The 18,508-nt window shown below is 48.4% G+C and overlaps 2 long non-coding RNA genes across 2 annotated transcripts; both read right to left on the bottom strand.

Annotated features, from left to right (window-relative positions):
- Positions 1 to 604: 604 nt before the first annotated feature.
- On the bottom strand, positions 605 to 2,253 carry LOC135285542 (uncharacterized). Its single transcript, XR_010350359.1, has 2 exons — positions 2,027 to 2,253; positions 605 to 1,213 (listed from the first exon to the last, which is right to left on the bottom strand). It is a non-coding gene; the product is annotated as an uncharacterized LOC135285542 (long non-coding RNA).
- Positions 2,254 to 15,970: 13,717 nt separating this feature from the next.
- LOC135285517 (uncharacterized) lies at positions 15,971 to 17,913 on the bottom strand. The gene is made up of 2 exons (XR_010350342.1): positions 17,688 to 17,913; positions 15,971 to 17,611 (listed from the first exon to the last, which is right to left on the bottom strand). It is a non-coding gene; the product is annotated as an uncharacterized LOC135285517 (long non-coding RNA).
- Between the last annotated feature and the right edge of the window lie 595 nt (positions 17,914 to 18,508).

The raw sequence follows: 18,508 nt of genomic DNA, 5'->3' as shown, positions 1-18,508 counted from the left end.
TTTTGATGCTATGTAATACGATAAAGTTGTGTCTTTCTTGTGATGCTGGGCTAGCTCATAATCCAATCTTTAATTATTATCTCTTGCTTTTAAAATAAAGAAAAAGACTATTACGTTATAATGCCAGCCAGGCAGCGGCCGTCGGGAAGCTGAGGGCTTTATACATTGATGGAGGCTGTAAATTTAAAGTCTTTCTTTCCATTTAATGAGCTGGATTGTCTGAAAGATCTGACTGGCAAGAGGTTTGAAACTATAAAACCTCCCCGAGGCTGAGTACAGCCTCCCGACCTGGATATCTGGGGAGTAGGATGGGGATGGGCAGAGGTGCTGGCTGTCCCCTCGTTGAGCTCTGCCAGTGAAGGCAGAGCTGAGAAAGAGCCACAGAAAATAATTCAAGGGCTGGCAAAAAAAAAAAAAAAAAAAAAAAAAAAAGCTTTAAAGTGCTCTATCTGCTTAATTTATTAAAAAGGAGACAGAGAGGTGACTTGATTACCATGTCTAAGTAGCTTCACAGGGAGAAAATACCAGATACTAAAGGGCTCTTTAAGCCGTCAGAGAAAGGCAGAATGGGAACAAATAGTTTAAAGGCAGCCACAGAGCAAAGTTAAGTGAGAAACAGCAATTTTTTCCAAAATATTGAGGCTGTGAAAGTATCAGGGGAGGAGGGTTCTCCAAGGCTCTTGACATCTGTGGAACAAGAAGGGATGTCGCTCAAGGGGACACATGCCAGCATTCAGCTTCCCGAGAGCTGCAGGGTGTAGATATCCCTGGGGTTTGTGGTGAGGAGCTCATCTTTGAGAAGTCAGCCTGGCGAGGACCCCGAAAGCATTCTCAGCCTCTTCCCAAAATGATGCAAGCAGAGCTTTTTCCATGCTGGCAATCTCCACAATCGAGAGGTATTTGTCTTCATTTACCACCAAAGGCATCAGCAATCCTTCCACTTTGTTTTCTTGATGCGAACAAACAAACAAACCAACCAACAAAAAGCCTTTGCTCCTCAGGAAACTTTTTAACAGTCATGAGGTGTCCAAGGGCCGCCTCAGATGCTGCCTGAGCCGTCTCCCGCTCCCTTTCAACGCTTGGTCTTCTGGGTATGCATTTGTTTGCTTTTGTTTTGCTCTCAAATAAAGTTGTAGCTTTGTTCTTGCCTTTCTGAGTGCCCTTAGTATTCCTGGGGAAAAGCCTGGAAATAAAGCTGCCAGCTCCTGCCAGCCTGACGGGAGCGGACACTGATCAGACACGCGATTCCCCAGCAGTTTTATTTACCAACACCAGGCCCTTATCTCCAGCTCTGCCCAGCGTTGGAGAAGCTCCCCTTGGCCCTGCTGTTCCCCCTCCCAGTCAGAGCTGTGATTTGTGTAACCGGCTCTGCCCTAATCTCTCGCCTTGATCAGAGCTTCATCCCACTTAGCTCCCACCCGGCTGAATTTTTGACTTGATAAATTGGATGGGGATTTCGGCAGGATCTCAGGGCCTTCCAGGCTGCTCGTTGCTTGGCTGAACTTTGTCAAACACAAACCGACGCATGATTGTCAAGGGAGATTTGGATCCAACGAGTCAGAGGGAGCTGGAAAGGCATAACATGGCTCCAGTCCCAGGTTTTGTGATGGTTTTTGAGATGGGGAGGCATCAGGCCTTCTTAAACAGGAAAAAGAGACTTCTTTGACCTTCAGTTCTGCACTCCTATCTCTGCTGGAGCTGTTTTGGCCGCCAGGTTTGATGGAGCGCGGGGCTGATCCGATAGCGCGGCTGGGACGCGCCGGCGGTGCTGAGTTATGGATGTGCTGCTAATGGCACAGCCTCGCCTCCCGGGAAAAGGGCTCCAGCTAAATCCCACTCCTTATCTCGCCCATGTAACCTGCACACACTTATGTGCATCTGTTATATCTAAATATTTATTTGTGGCACACCAGCAGAGGTCCTTTACCTCTCTATTTACTCTGCTTTGAAGTATTGATCTATAATTACCCGTGAGTACCTTGCCTGTAAACATTTCCCTGCAGATGTACTTATAAATACCACTTACCTAAACGCCCCCAGCATCTTCACCTGTAAATATCCCTTGCCAGGAAAGGGCCATGACAAACTTCTTAAGTCAGAGGGAGGAGGAGACTCTCCAGAACATTTTGTGCAGGTGGAGCAGAGCCTGGGGGGCACAGGGTGCTGGGGACAGTCTGAGACCATTTTGTGGTTCCCATTTGTCCCCTCAAGTGCAAAAAGCTGGCATTCTTTTTTTTTTTTTTTCCTCTGGCTGACCTTAAACTTCACTCCCACCATTTGGGAGGTCATCAGGAGTCATTAGGAAGTCCAGCTATATTTCAGACTTATTGATAATGATATTAACATAGGACAGCTTTAAGCCTCAAAAACATCAGGGGCTTTGGGGACCAGATGCTTGTGAGTGTCTATTAAAGCCATCTACTCCAAACGGAGCACAAGCATAAGGAAGCTGAGCATGCCCGAGAGCTCCAGATGTTCCAGATGTTGGAACAGCTGCTGGAAGGATTTCTCCTATGGTATCAAAAAGGTCACAATCTCTACCAGTGAGTATCCTACTCACATATGGGGATAATTTAAATTATAATGCCTCAAAACCAGGTTCCTGATGGGACAAAGCATCTTGGATGTGTTGTGGATAGAAACTTTTGCCTGAGAGCACCAAATAAAGCCCCAAAGGATACCAGGCACTGGATTATCCTTAATGATGGAGGATGCACAGAAGCTGTAACTCCAGGTCTCACCTGAAGAGGTGCAGCCCCACAGGCACAGTTGCTACTAAAAATGTTATTCTCCATCACCAGATGGAAATCTGGGAGTCTTTTCCCAAGTGCCAAATGCTTGGAGGGAGATGTGAGACACAGGATGAGCTGGATGACCTTGAGGAAGGGCACTCGAGGGTGCTGAGTGAGACCAGCCATGGCTCATCTGTCACCTCCTTGCTCCAGCATCTGATGTTCTTTGGAAGTAAAATTTGGATTCTGCCCTTTGGAAAGATATCTGGCTCTGGAAACAAAAAATATTTGGAGAGGGGAACTATTTCTTCATCCCTGTTATCTTCATTCCTGATATTTTCAGATCTGCCCAAGTCCAGGGGAGATTTGCTTTAAGGGCACAAAGAAACCTTCACCAGGAGGGAATCTGGCCTGTCTTTGAGCAAGTTTTGCTGAGTTTTCAGCAAAAACCCTGAATGGAGTCAGTCTGGAGGCCCAGAGGTGTAATCCAGGCTTGCCCCATGCTGACATGGGACTGCCCAGCTATGATTCCTATTCTCTGTGAACCCACATCTAATTCAATATGGAAAAAGCATATTTTACTTTAACTAAACCTTCTGCTTGGAAAGAGCTTGTAAATGTATGTGATGGGAAGAGCTCTTCTCCAGAAAAATGAGGTGCATCCCTCCTGCAATGCCTGGACTGAACCAGGCACTTTCACACTTTCACCTCAGCCCCTGGATTTCTCCATGCCTTGATACTCTGCTTTCTGAACTGAAAAAAAAAAAAAGAAAAAAGAAAAAAATAAGAGGAAAAAAGTGAGAAAAAAAATCAAAAGTGTAGGTTTCCATGGAGACAAGAGTTCTGTTCTAAAATCTGAGGGCAGGCAAGCTCTGGATTTGGTGTTTTGATGCAGATGCTTGGGTTTAACTTTAGGGGAAGAGGTTGGCTCAGACTGGAGCTGTTTGGAGAGGCTGTTTTTTGGTGTGGGCGGTGTTTCATAGGGTTCGGGGGGATTCCATTCAAAAGGGGGAAGAAAATCCTCTTCAGTCCTTTACAGAGGAAAAGAACCCACAAACAGTGGGAATGATGGAGTCATCTGGGGCACATCCAGCCCCTCAAGGTGTCCAGAAGGGAAGGTCCAACCTCCACTTGGTGCCAGCAGGGGGATGTGTCCTCTCCTGGTCCTGAAGCACTGGAGAAAACACGGATGTCTTGACACAGGTGGGAGCTCTGGGATGGAGGCTGCGGGGAAGGAAAAGGACCTTGGGCTGCTTTGCTTCCCACACATCTGTTCTCCAGGCAGGAATACCACAGGATCCGTAATGATGTGTTGGGTTCTTCACTCTGGTTCATGAGCTCTTGATACTTTGAGCCTTAATTGATTGGCTTTTCTTGGGCTTGATTGCAGCAGCTCCGGGGAATCAGAGCAGCAGAAGGTGACAGGAAGCGTTAGCACTTTGTTTGGAGTGCCCGGCTAATGATTTGTGTGCAGCAAAAAATGGGAATTAATTCTCAGGGAAGAAATCCCGCTTTGAGGGAAGTGAGACACCAAATGTGCTAACGACCTGTCAAAGCAGGTGCTGAGGAGCTGCTGCCCCAGGCTTGACCCCTCACAGGATTCTGAGCAGAGTCGTTTGGAGACACAGTGCCAAACCGTGGACTAGGATGCCACCTCTGGAAACTCCTTCCAAATCACATCCATGGGGCTTCGTATGGCTTCCCAAGGTTCAGGAAGAGTGGGCAGGTTGTCACTGAAAATCAGTGAGGGAGGGAAATGCCAGCAAAGCCATGGATAGCTTCATGAATTTTTTTTTTTAAAGATAGTCTTATATTGAATAAGGAGACAGGGAAGAGAAGGTGGAGGGTATTTGCAGCAGAGCTGGGTGGAGAAAGTTCTTCCTGGTTCATGAATCATAGAACAGAATAATGGAATAATTTAGGTTGAAAAAGCACTCAAAAGTCATCAAGTCCTTTGATTCCCCAGCACTCCCAAGGCCATCACTAACCCATGTCCCCAAGTGCCATGTCCACATGGCTTTAGAATCCCTCCAGGGATGTCACTCCACCACTGCCATGGGCAGTTTCAATCCTTTTCATGGAGAAATTTTCCTTAATATCCAATCTAAACCTTCCCTGGTGCAACTCAAGGCTCTTTCTTCTTGTCCCATCCTTTGTTCCCTGGGAGCAGAGCCCAACCCGCCCCAGCTGCCTCGTCCTGTCAGGGAGTTGTGGAGAGCCAGAGGAAGAGATGGACATCAGAGCATGGATGAGGGTGGGAAGAGGGATGAAAGCTGTGCCTCTGTACATCCCCAGTGTGCAACAACCCCCTCGGAGAACCTGGTATAGAAATGTGGGCCCCTGAGACTCTGAGCCCCTGGGAGTGTCCAAGGCCAGGCTGGATTGGATTTAGAGCCACTTGGGATAGTGGAAGGTGTCCCTGCCATGGCAGGGAGTGGGACTGGGTGAGCTTTAAGGTCCCTTCTAATCCAAACCAGTCTGAGATTCTAAGATTCTCTGGGGTTGTCCCCTTTTCCTCGGTGTATTTGTAGCTTCTTGCTGGACATCTAGGAGTCCTCAAAGTCATCCCTGATTATCTTAGGTTGGAAATGCAAGGTGTGTCCAGGGGTGTTTATTCTATCCCCATCTGTCAGAGCTGGGGCAGTTATCTTCTGATCATGGGGCAGTTTTCTTTATCTCTCCCACAGCCAATCCTCCCTCCAGGAGATCTCTGCTGTCCATGGCCACTGAGTGTCCCTGCATGGCTGATCAAATTCCAGCATCCCATGGGGAGATGCTCCGCCCAGGGCAGGAGCCAAGCATTCCTACCTGGATACAATCTGAGCCTGGAACAGCACAGCAGCCTTTGCCCCCTGCATTCCCAGAGGAGCAGCTTTCTCCTGCCCTGCATTCCCAGAGGAAGAGCAGTCCCATCTGCAGCAGCCCTGGAGCTGCAGAGGAAAACTCCCCCCTTGTGCAGGATTCCTGCTCCAGCAGAAGCACAGCTGGCACTGCAGGAGGGCTGAGCCCCATGGGATGGGACTGTGCCACCACCCTGACCCACAGGGGGACAGGGCCTGTTCTGACTCTGGCAGAGTTGTCTTGCATTACTGCTTTTGTATTCTATTTTTATTTTCTTCCCTAATAAAGAACTGTTATTCGTATTCCTGCATATTTACCTGAGAGCCCCTTAATTTCAAAATTATAATAATTCACAGGGAGGGGTTTTACGTTTTCCATTTCAGGGGAGGCTCCTGCCTTCCTTAGCAGACACCTGACTTTTCAAACCAAGACACTGATGAAGAACTGGCTCCTGCAAAAGGCAGATTTGAACCCCTGTTTTTATTCAGGGATCAAATCCCACCATGGGGAAAAGTTCTCCTAGGAGGATTTACTCCTGGGTTTAGTCCTGGCGCCAGTCCTGAGAGCAGACTAGAGAAAGACAGCTCTCCTGAACTTTCCCTACAGTGGGAATATGAATGTTTTGTTTCAATAACATTTAAACAGCGATTGCCTGGGCGACCTCTGCCCTGCCGTGATTAAATATTAATATTTTTCTAGTCTGGGCTCCTGCTCTGCTTTTCCCCTTCTGGTTTCTAAATGAAGCTGCCTGGCCTTGGCCTTTCTTTGGAGCATGGGGCTGGAGTACGGATGAGGCACTGCTGGATCCAACCACCCCAACCAAAGCTTCGCTTTGAGCTTTACAGGGAAAAAAAAAAAGAGCTGGGCTATGAAGTTGCTGAACTCAGGGGAATTTAATAACACTCAGCCACCAGCAAAGCGATTAAATGCTGTCTCCTAATTCTGTAAGTGCCTTGCTGATGGTTTCCCCGGCTGCCGCGGCGCGATGGGACTAATCTGTGAAGGGGCCTCCCGTTATCACATCCCCGGCAGGAGCTGGGTGCGGCTGAATGGGCTGCTGGTTCTGCAGAGGTGATGGAGGGCATGAGGGAGTAGGGCGGCAGGTTGGTGGCTGGTTTGCTGTGGGGTTTGAGGGCCTGGTTGGCTTTGGGGTGTCTGATGCAGGGAGAGGGAGTATGAGGCTGGATGTTGGATGCTCCCAGGGGAGGAGGAGGAGGAGGAAGGCAGAGGGGTGAGTCTGGCTGGAGCAGAGCTGTGTTCCTGCTCCTTTTCTGCTGGATGGTTTCAGGTTTCAGCTTTTGACTCAAAATAAGCTCCATTTTGCCTTAAATTTCACCTCTAAGATGTACAGATAAGAGATCTCACTTCAATCATACTTTTCTGCTCCAGACAGTGGCATGTTCCTGTTGCATCACTGTCGTTTCTATGATTTTTAAAATTATTTCTTAAAATTTATTTTTTAAAAAACTCTGAATGTGTTTGATTTGGGAATGCCTCAGGAATTGGTTTGCTCCTTTCAACCCTCAGAGAGCACCAGGAGCCCGAAGCAGAGCCAAGAATGCTCCGCAGTCAGTGCAGCATCCCTCGTTCCCTCCGTGCTGGTGCCACTTCCCCGCTGCTCCCTCCCCGTGCCTCCACAGCAGATGATCTGCCCGACCTTTAGATGGGAGATGTTCAGAACCCAGCCAGGCTGATCGGGAATTTAATGCTGATTGAGGCGGTAATGTGGCTGTTCCCGACGCGCCCCGGCGGGCTGGGGACACTTCCACGCTCCCGCCGGCAGAGCTCCCAAATGGACTCCACTGCCACGTCCCTGTTCCATCCGAGGGGATCATTTATTTCAGTTTTGAGGATCAAAGTCTGTGAACGCTCCTGTCTCACTGCTGCAGAGGCTGAAAACCTGAGCTGCTCAGCAGCTGTGCTTCGGCTGAGGGGCTCCAGCCCAGAGCAGCCTGAATCCAAGGCATGGGAAAAGCATCTCTGGGCTGCTCTGGGTACCACACCCCATATCCCATATTTAGGTATCGTATCCCATATTTGGGTACCATATCCCATATTTGGGTACCGTATCCCATTTTCCTCCAGCTTCCAGCATCCCTGCATCTCTGCTTTACAGGGGCTAGCCACATCTAATGGTGGGGTGAGAGCAAGACATGCAATTCCATGGAGGAAAACAGGGAGTGCAAGGAAATTTCCTTGTGGAAAGTCGTGGCTGGGCCACTAGAAGGCAGTTAATCCTTTTAAACAGGCTCGGGGCACTTTGGAAAAGAAGTGCCTGTGCTGAAAAGGTTCAAGTGTGTTTGGTATAGAAGGGTTTGGGTTCAAGGGCCTTGGTATAAAAGTCTCACTCATCCCAGCCCTGCCTTGCAGGAGGACGTAGTCATTCCCTGGGGATCTGCTCCTTTTCCAAGTCTTTGGCAACAGCCTCATCATTCCAGCTCCAAAAATTAACAAAGTTGGGGAAGCAAAAGGACAACAAAATATATCCCATTGTAAACAAACATGTCAATTAGTGTAATCAGCTCTAATGAGGAAAGGGAAGCCAAATTCCACACTTTGAGTGGCTCTTTGGGCCAGCTCATCCAGGCAAGCCCGGCTCCTTCACCCCCCGTGTGCTGGGGGCAGTTGGGGTGTGGTGGCCACGCCATCCCTGCTGGATTTGGGATCAGTGCCCTGCCACTTTTCCTCCAGCCCCTGTTTTTGGGAAGTGGAAGGAGGGTGCATCCCTGACTCGCAGCGCTCAGTCTCAAACAAAAGGCAATGATTTATAATTTGCTGTTATTGTGCTGCTCCTCCATCATCCCCAGCCAGCCCTGCCAGTTGGGCCTTGGGAGCGGCAGAAGGAATTGCTTTGCCTCCTTCCATTTGCCCAATAAATAATAATAATAATAATTGACATAATGGCAATAATAAAAGCCATCCATCTCCCCCACCGCCCTCCCCAGCCTGGCGAGGGGAGCCCAACTTTTGGTATCGTTTATTTGGCAGGGGGATTGGGGTTGACTTTAACACGAGCTGTCACCAAACAAATCTCCCTGAGGCACAGCGGGTATTAAAACCATCTTTCATGAATTCAAATCTTCCAAGAGGGGCCATCAGAGAAATGAGGACCAAGACTGAAGGCTCAGTGTTATTTTTTTCCCCTCCTGTGAGATATTAAGGACTAAACATCTTCATTTGGTCTCCAAACCCATTTCAGGGATGTCAGGGCTGTGCCAAGCCTAGGATCGGAGGGGTAGGATGCTCCACAGTGAAAAATTCCATCAAAATTAACAGCTGTCCTTTGCACTTCCCCAGATTTAATGGTTTTCCCTGTATTAGTGGTGCTGGGTCGGTTATTATGGGCTGGGCATCTGGGATAAGGGGAGAAGGGGAAAGAGGGATACCCTGGCAAAATGGTGTGAAACACAGTAAAACCTTCCAGCAGGCCTTGGAGGGGTCCTGGCTGTGTGGACCCCATTGGGAGGAAGGAAAAGTGGGATAAATGAGGAGGACAAGGTACTGTCCCAAAGGTTGGAGTGTGATGGCTGCTTCTCATCCACAGCCTGGTCCTGGGTGCATCCCTGCAGCCTTTGGAGCCCCCAAATCACATGGATGGAGATCTGTGCATGGCAGGAACTGCTCTGTGTGACACAGCTGGGGGCTGAAGGCAGCTCCACAATGGAAATCCTGCGTCCCAAATCTCCTCCAGCCAAGAGTCCCTTCCACTGGTTGTTGTGGTAGGATTTGTGTTTCCCACCAGAGGCACTGCCATCCCAAGGCCCACCAGGGTCCAGGCCCTGGAAATCAGATTCCCTGTGAGCACTGAGCTTGAAAACAAAACAAAAGGAATGTCCCTGCCCATTGCAGAGGGGACGGAGTGGATGATCTTTGGAGCTCCCTTCCAACCCAGCCCATCTCAATCCAACATAATATTCCATTCCATTCCATTCCATTCCATTCCATTCCATTCCATTCCATTCCATTCCATTCCATTCCATTCATCTTCTCCTCTCTTATAATAAAGAATCACACTAGGAATTCTGGCCCTCCTGACTTCTCTGCTGCAAATTTGATTTTCCTTTCTTTTTTTTTTAATTTTAAAATTTTTATTTCCCTCCCTTTTCCTTTCCCCTGGAGAAATGGTTTGAGGGACAGCTGCTGGCTCTGCTGCTGCTCCTGCAAACAGCCAGAGAGGTCTCACACAGCTCCTTTGAGGGCCCAGCAACACAGAGAGAGAATAAATCCAACATGGAACAGTCTTCCCAGATGGCTCTGTGCTCCCCAACGGAGCCTGGGTGATGTTTATCCACAGATCCATCTGCCTGGGGAAGTGAGGGCCAGAGGCACCAGTGGAGCTTTTGTATTATGGAAGGTGAATATATGGAATATACACCAGGTCTCTGCATGGTCCCCATGGGGACATGAGGGTGATGGGTGTTTGGAGGAGGGTGCTAAGCTCTGGAGCAGGGATGAGATCCCGTGCAGCCCGTGAGGGACACACATGTTGGGTCATTTGGGATCCTGGGGGGACTTTGCTGTGAGCAGGGCTTAATCAGAGCCTGGCAAACCGTTTTCCTGAGGGCTGGTGGGACAAGCAGCAGCAAAAAGGGCCAGAACGGAGTCATTTCAAAGAGAGTGGGCAAAACGTAATCATATCCAGGGAGGACTAATCCCGGATTATCATCAGGGGTTGGAAGGGATAAACCATATCTAAGCACACAGCTTTCATCCCACGGGGCTGTCAGAGCAATCGCAGCCGCTCTGGGGCGCAGGGACCGGAGTGACAGAGGGAGGGGGAACCTCTGCCAAGGGCATGGGGGGAGCTGGGTGGCAGCTGGAGACCCTCAGTGGGGGGACACATCAGTGTGGGTGCGGGCTGGGCCATCCCTGTGTCCTTTGTGCCTCCTGGTGTCCATGTGGCAGGCAGATCCATCCCTCTCTCGTGGCCGGCACCGTGACCGCTGCCTGGAGGATGTGGCTGCTCTCCTCCTTATCTTTTTGGCTTCTCTCCTCAAGTACAAATTGACCTCTCAGAATTTTCTCCTTTAATGCCCTTGTTCTCAAATGTTAATAACTGGTCAGTGACAGGCTGATTAAGCCTTCCTTCCTCCCTTATTTAGATTGGTGTCACTGCAGCAGCTCAAACGGGGCTGTAAAGAACATTAACACCCGCTCGGCACTGACAGGGCAAACTATTCCCTGGGAATTGATAAGGGCTTTTTCTGGAAATGAATTTGGCGCTGGCAAAACAAACGGATGCCTTGAGCTCCATCCATCTCCCTTCCTTTAATAACTTTCATTTGTTCGGCGCTATCTCCAGCACCAATTAATGTAACGAATGCCTTTTGTCCCAGCAGGGGCTTTTGCAGGAGCTTCCAGTGGGACAGATCCACTTCCCTCCTCTTCCCTCCCCTTCATTTCTAGCTTGGGGTGAGGTTTTCTCCCCATGAGCAGGAGCTGAGTGGCCCAAAATAGCATCTTTTTCTCATGGTGTCATGCCTGGATCCATATCTATATCCATACCTATATCTATATATCTATACCTTGGTCTAGTATCTATATCTGTATCTTTATCTCTATCTTTATCTATACTTGTATCTGTATCATCTATATTTGTATCTTCATCTGCATGTGTAGCTATTTTCATGCCATTCATAACCACATCCATATAATTTGTATCAATATGCATATAATTTACATCCATATCCATCCAACCTGTATCTCTATCCATAAAATCTGTGCCTGTAGCTACACCTATATCTGTCTATATATCCATATCCATGAAATCTATGTCCATATCCTCGGCATGCACATCCATGTCCATGTCTGTGACCATTTAAATTTTATCAATATCAATATCTATTTTCTTATAATCTATATCTATATCAATTTTATTTGTATCTGGATCTGCATCTGTTGCTGCACCCATATCATTCCCATCCATATCCATGTAACTGATAACCATATCCATATAATCTGTATCTATATCCATGTAATCCATATCTCTAGCTATACCTGTATCTGTATCTATCTATATATCCATATCTATATCATCCATATGCATATCATCCATATCCCTAAAATCTATATCTATGTTCTTAGCACAAATATCCACGTTCATGTCTGTATCTGTTGGATTTAGGTTTTTTTTTTTTTTTTTAGAGATGGGATAGCTGAGAGAGGTTTTAAAAACTTCTATTCCATTTTTAGTTTCATGTGAAGGGTGAGACAATAATGTTATAATTGACGCTATCACAATTAGAAACTAGTTAATTTTCTAATGAATTATTTGCAAATTCATTTCCCATGTGTATCCATGTCCATATCCTTATCCACCACATCCGTATCCATATCCATGTCCAAGTCCATATCCATACCAATGTCCATATCCATATTCATATAATGTCCATATCCATGTCCATGTCCATATCGATACCCATGTCCATGTCCATATCCATATCCATACCAATGTCCATATCCATATCCATATCCATACCAATGTCCATATCCATATTCATATAATGTCCATGTTCATATCTACATCCATATCCTAGTCCATGTCCATGTCCATATCCACCATATCCATATCCATATCCATATCCATATCCATATCCATGTCCATATCCATGTCCATATCCATATCCATATCCAAGTCCATGTCCATATCCATATCCACCATATCCATATCCACCATATCCATATCCATGTCCATATAATGTCCATACCCATATCCATATCCATATCCATATCCATATCCATATCCATATCCATATCCATATCCATATCCATATCCATGTCCATATCCATATTCATGTCCATATCCATATCCATATCCATATCCATGTACATATAATGTCCATATCCATATCCACCATATCCATTCCATCTCTCTCTGTATCTGTCCTCACCCAAGCAGAGAAGGAGCTGGAGGGGGAGGAGGGAAGGGATTCCCATGGAAGGATGAAGGCACCACCCATGGGAGGCCCTGGATCGCTCCCAGGGATGGGGCAGCCACAGCTTTCCTGGGCACCCTGTGCCAGGGCCTCTCAGCCTCACAGCCATCTAAATCTACCCTCTTTCAGTTGGAAGCCATTCCCCCTCCTCCTGTTACTCCAGGCCCTTGGAATAGAAACCTGGAGCTCCAACTGGACAACACTGAGACCCCAGTTCCTGTCCTGTACCCCACTTTTGTCACATTCAGGGTGTTTAAACACTCCATGAGTGCGAGCATGGTGAAGAGAAGAGGCTGGAGAGGGAATGAAGCTCCAGGATCAGCACACAGAGCAACCCTCTGATGTCTGAGCATCCAAAATCCCCCAGCACCCCAACCCCTCACAGGACACAGCCTGAGCCTTCCCAAGCCCAGGATTTGGAGCATGAAGCCAGTGATTTAATTACTAGCAGAGAGAAGAAAAGACAGGATCTTTTACAGCTGGGTAAGTGCTGTGTGGGGCAAGTCAAGAGTTTCTCCTTTTATGGACCTTATCTCCTTTTATGGACCTTATTGGGATATAATCTCCTCCCTGTATCCCTGTAAATACTCTCCTGCAAATTCAGAGTGGCTGTGCCCTGACCCTGGGGCTGTCAAATCCTCCTCCTGCCAGTTTTGAGCGAGATCCCGGTGGTCCTGGGAGGGTTTTTCATATTCAAGGGGCTGCGACAGCACTGCAGTGTTTAAAACACGCCTGGTCCTGGCCAAGCGAGGCAGAAAAAACAGGAAGAATGAACAGGAGAGGATCAAGGCAGTGCCACAGCAGCTGGGAAAAAGGAGATATATAAATGTGAACATGGTTTTTCAGGAGTGAGAAAGAACCAGCCCGAGGCTTGGTCAGCTGTCACCAGGCTGTGATAAGGATGGGGGAGCTGAAATCCCATTTAGCCACAATCCTCGGGAAGTGCTGCAGTGAGGAGAACAGTGGGAGGCAGCACGGATCCAGCAGGTGGAAATATCTGTTCCAGAGCAGGGATCAAACCTCTCTGAGTGACTCTGGTTCTCCAGCAAGAAGAAATTGGGTGCTTGATCTCCCTCCACCACTTCTGAGCCACTTTTTCTTTGTGGTGAAAGGACTTCTGTAAGTCTTTGCTGAGGCTTTGGTGCTCAGTCAGGCAGAGAAACAAATGTGAAATCGGGGGCCAGCACATCCAACTCCTTCCCTGGCACTTGATTAAATGGGTAGAAAATAAATTCCAGGCTCCTATTTGCTTTCTCTGGAGCTGAGCTGCTTTTTGGAGCAGTGAGAAGGTGGAGGCTGCAAGCCCAGGCAGCTCTGTCCACTCTGCCAAGCAAAGCTCTGGGGGAATGGGACAAACACAGCAGAAAAAGCCCATCCTACAAACAAAGCCTTGAAGCTGCATTTGAAAATGAAGAAAAATTCATTTTCTGGTGCAACTGAATAATTAAAGGGGGGGCATCAAGGGTGCAGCACAGTTTGGTTTGGAAGGGACCACTGTTCTCTCCCCATCCTCAGCCTGTGGAACAACATCTGGTTTCTCCAGGCAGGGATATTTTGAGCCAAAAAGTCCTAGAAGGAGGTGCAAGTGCAGTTTGGAGCCCCCAGCTTTGTCTATCTCTAAGAGGAGCCCAATTGCAGGGGTAGAGGCTCAGCACAGACCCAGCTGCAGCTGCTCTGATCCCTGAGGTCCTTCATCCACAACATTCCAGCTGTGCTGGGTAGAGGGGACAAACCTTTTATTATAATATGTGGGTAAGAGTTCCTAAATCTCAAAAAAGCCAAAAATCATTGACAATATGTCAGTGAGGACAGATTTTGGCTCTTTGATGCCCCAAGCAAGGCACCAAATGGGGCACCCAGGCCATACCCAGTCAGGGAATTGTAGGAATTTATTCAGGACAAGTTTTGCAAGCCATTAAAACATTGTGGGATTTGCACTATAGAGCTTTTTTTCCAGGATTAGGAGTAGCCTAAAAGCTGCCATCCCATTCCATCCCTGCTGGCCCTGCTCTCTGTTCTCCATGCCTATTTTGTGTTGGTCACCAATGGGATTCCTAGGTGTGGTTGGTGCTGATCATGAGTGTAAGGTCTGCTGAGACCCAGAGCCCAAATATCTAGGGAAAAAAAGAGTAAATAACAAATATGAGAGAGATCCAGATCTCTCCAGCTCAGCTCTAAGTGGAAGAAACCTTTCCTACATCCATTTTTTTTTTCCCTGCAGAGATTGTTGATTTTTTTTCAACTCCTTGTGGTCCCAATAACTCAGAGCAGGTAGCAGGGGCTGGGATCAGGATTTGATTACTGATCTGATTTAGGCTGTCAAGCCAGGTGTCTTTCTATAGAGATTGCAAGTGTTTCATGGACAATTTGCAATGAAAGAGAGAAGCTTAAGGAATGATTTATTCCATAACAATAGCAATGACAATAATGGAAGGCTGGATGTGGGCAGCATCCAGCACACAGGGAGTCACTTCCACAGGCTCTGGAAGCTGCTGTTACACAAGTGATAGTGGCAGATACCATTCAAATGGGAGGAATCTGAATTTCAGATTTGTCTGGGACATTCTCCTTGGTGTAAAGGGAGGATAAGGACACTGGATCTCTCCTGTGATGATTGAAGTTGGTTGTTAGGGTGATTTCTGTTGGAAAATCAAAGTGAGAACCATAGCAACCCCTGCCAAGTCTCTTAACATATCTCTGCATGGTCCCTGTGGTGGGGAGGACCCTGTCTCACCCTGCAGGGGTCCTGCATGAGGCTGGAGGCTCCAGTGACATGGGAATGGTGAGGAGACAGTAAATAGGCTGTGCACCAAAGCACTGGCATTCCCTGTCCGTGCAGCCTTCCTGGGAGGAGGCTGCAATCACATGCTGAGAGATGTGGTGCCAAAAGGAATCTTGTCCTTTCCACACCTGTGCATTAACTGGGATTTTATTCCAGGGAGGATGCGCGTCACCTGAGAAGTCCTTCAGATGCCACAGCCAAGCTCTTCTCTGATGAAGTGCCAGGAAAAGCTCCTGAGAGGAGGAGCCCTCCTGAGAGGGTTCTTTGACGTCGCTGGAGAGGCGATGAATCAGCAAATGCAACATCTCCCATCCCATCCCATCCCATCCCATCCCATCCCATCCCATCCCATCCCATCCCATCCCATCCCATCCCATCCCATCCCATCCCATCCCATCCCATCCCATCCCATCCCATCCCATGGCTCCCTCAGCATGAGAGCATGGGAAGAGGGATGGAGGATCCAAACTGCCTTGGGAACAGGAATGGTGAGTACAGGCTGCCTTGGGAGTGGGGATGGAGGATCCAGGCTGCCTGGGGAGCAGAGTTGGTGGTTACAGGTTACAGGTATCCCAGCTCCAGGTCAGGGGGCAGGAGTCACCCAGGGGCTGTGGCAGTGCTGGGACACGGGGCAGGGTCATCGCTGGCACCCTCTGTGGAAGGGGGTGTCCTCAATAGCATCATCAGTAGGGTGGAGTGACCTTATCAAGGGTTTCTGAAGATCCTGGATAGCCTTGACAGCCGCATCTCCAAAATCCTCATTCCCAGGCATTGACACGTTCTCGTCTGAACATGTTCCAGCCCCAGATATTAACTTGGTCCAGCCTCATTACCCACTCCCTGGCAGATGAACACCTTTTTGTGTATCCCAGCCAAATCGCCTCCCTCCCCCTCCTTTTGCACTAATGAACACCATCCCCAGGTATTCACTCCGTGGACGGATCCATCCCCTTTCCACTGCAGAACCTTTCTGTCCCTGACAGCAGGAGCCCCAGCCATGTGCCCAGATTGATGTCACCATGCTCCAGACACTCTGTCCTCTTGCAGAGCAATGGAGCACAAAATGCAGGAGATCAGTGCAGCAGAACGCGTGCCGGGCACGCCTGGCAAAGTCACTCCTCTGGCAGAGGAGGCCACAAGAGTTCCTTGTCCTTGACCACTGCCTGCTCCTCTGCTCCTCCTCAGAGACCTCTGGGAAATTGGGAAACCTTTCTGGAAAAGCTGGTGTGGTGGGGAGAGCATCTGCTCTCTTGCATGGATGCCGAGCCTGGATTTGCAAACTCTTCTTGCCTCCAAAAGCAGCTTAAACATTTCGGCTCTCAAGTGAAGGGCAGCCATCACCCAGCACAGAACTGAAGAGGTTTGAGTCAACCCCAAACCATCCTGACCCACTTCACTCCCTGTAGTCAAGGAGATTTTTCCTCTTTGGAAGAAAAGAGATGGCACTGGAGGGCCTGATTCTCATTTACACTTGAGCTGCTCTGAACATTAAAGGGCCCTGGGAGCTGCATTTGCAGCCTGGAGAGGCTGGAGTGGAAATGAGGATCCAGCCCTTGAGCTAAGGAGATGCTCAGCACCTTCCAGAATGGGCCTGGAGTCGGAGCCTCCCTTCTCCACAACACTCCAGGTGCCAGCACCTGGGGCAGGGGATTCTAAAGAAGCCAGGCAAGATCCATTATGCTTCTTAGGAAAAATTCACATTCCCAGAGATCTGCCCTGTGAGCTGCCTATCCCACTGCGAATTCCCACAGCTCCAGGCAGGGATGAGCATCACCCTATGCTGATTCCAGCTCCAGTGGCAGCCAGTTTGCATCAGCCCTTTGGCACTGCCCTCCCTGGAGGGCTTTTTCATAGAATCATAGAATTGATTAGGCTGGAAAAAATCTCCAGGATCATGAGGTCCAACATTTAACCCCCCACTGCCAAGGCCACCTCTAACCCAAGTCCCCAAGAACCACATCTACATGTCATTTAAATCCCTCCACACTCAGTGTCTCCACCACTTAGGGAAGTCTGTTCAACACATTTCTGATTAAATCCATGGAATTATGCTGACAACAAAATGGTTTTGACCAACTGGAGAGGAAAGAAATCCCCCAGACCCTCCCTGCCTGAAGCATTTTGTTGAAGTCACAGATTTTGGGGTATGCATGCTTGAAACCATATTCTCACACCCAAAATGAAGATTTATGGAGATCTCCCAGTTTCTAAACTCAGACTCATCTTCCCACAGGTACATCCAGATGCAAAGGGATGGAATGTGTTGTTTGAAGGAGTGCACTCAGCTGTGACCATAGATGTTTCTCTGGGCCATGGAGGCACTGGTGGGGGGGATGCAGAGTTAATGGGAATGAACAGAAAGCAATGAGGATGCTCCCAAATGGAGATGGATCCTACCTGTACATATTTATATCTGCGACAGAAGCAACCACACGTTGTCTTTATGTTACACAACTCCAGCAGAACTTCCTCAGAATTTATCCCAGTAAACCAAGCCCCTCCCATGGTTCTGTTACAGCTCAGGTGAATCCCCTCACTCATCCTTCTCACAGCTGGAAGCTGCCCGGAGCTGTTGCAAGCCCTCCAGGGCATGTGGAGAACCCCAGGTGGGTTTGTCATGGAGCTGCAGTCCTCAGCACCAGGTCACAGATGGATTTCCTGATGGGAGAATTTGGAATGAGGTGTGAATCTGGAAAAACCACGGCCTCAGGGTCAATCCACTCTGAAGGGGGTTTGTGATCAATTTGTGCATCTGCTGGAAATGATGTTTGAGGAGGACCAGAGCAGTGTGAATTCAGGATTATGTTAATGAGATGAATAATTTCAGGTTAAAAAAGAATTAAAGAGCAGCAAACCTTTGAAAAACGCTGAGCTGCTCATGCCGATACCTCTGAAGTGAAAGGCTTTGTTTCACAAATGCCAAAACATTTTGCTGAGCTATTTTTGAAAGCTCTGAAAAGCTTTTTCCCCTCTTTTTCTTCTCTCCAAAAGGTGAACCAGGAGTGGAATTAATTGACAAAGCCAAGCCCAAAGGCTCCGTTTCCCTGGCTGCAGGAGGAAATTGCCACGTGGGTGAGCCACGATGGGTTTTGTCTCCCTGCTTACCCTGGTGCTGATTTTCCCTCGCAGCATCCCCAGCTCCAAACCTGCCAGGCACAACTCCTGCTGCTCCAGCCACAGCCTCAGCTGCAAGTCCTTCAGCTGGTCCTTGTCTCCAT

The sequence above is a fragment of the Passer domesticus genome, chromosome 23, assembly GCF_036417665.1.
Source record: "Passer domesticus isolate bPasDom1 chromosome 23, bPasDom1.hap1, whole genome shotgun sequence".
Lineage (NCBI taxonomy): Eukaryota > Metazoa > Chordata > Aves > Passeriformes > Passeridae > Passer > Passer domesticus.
This window is presented reverse-complemented; position numbering and strand designations above follow the sequence as displayed.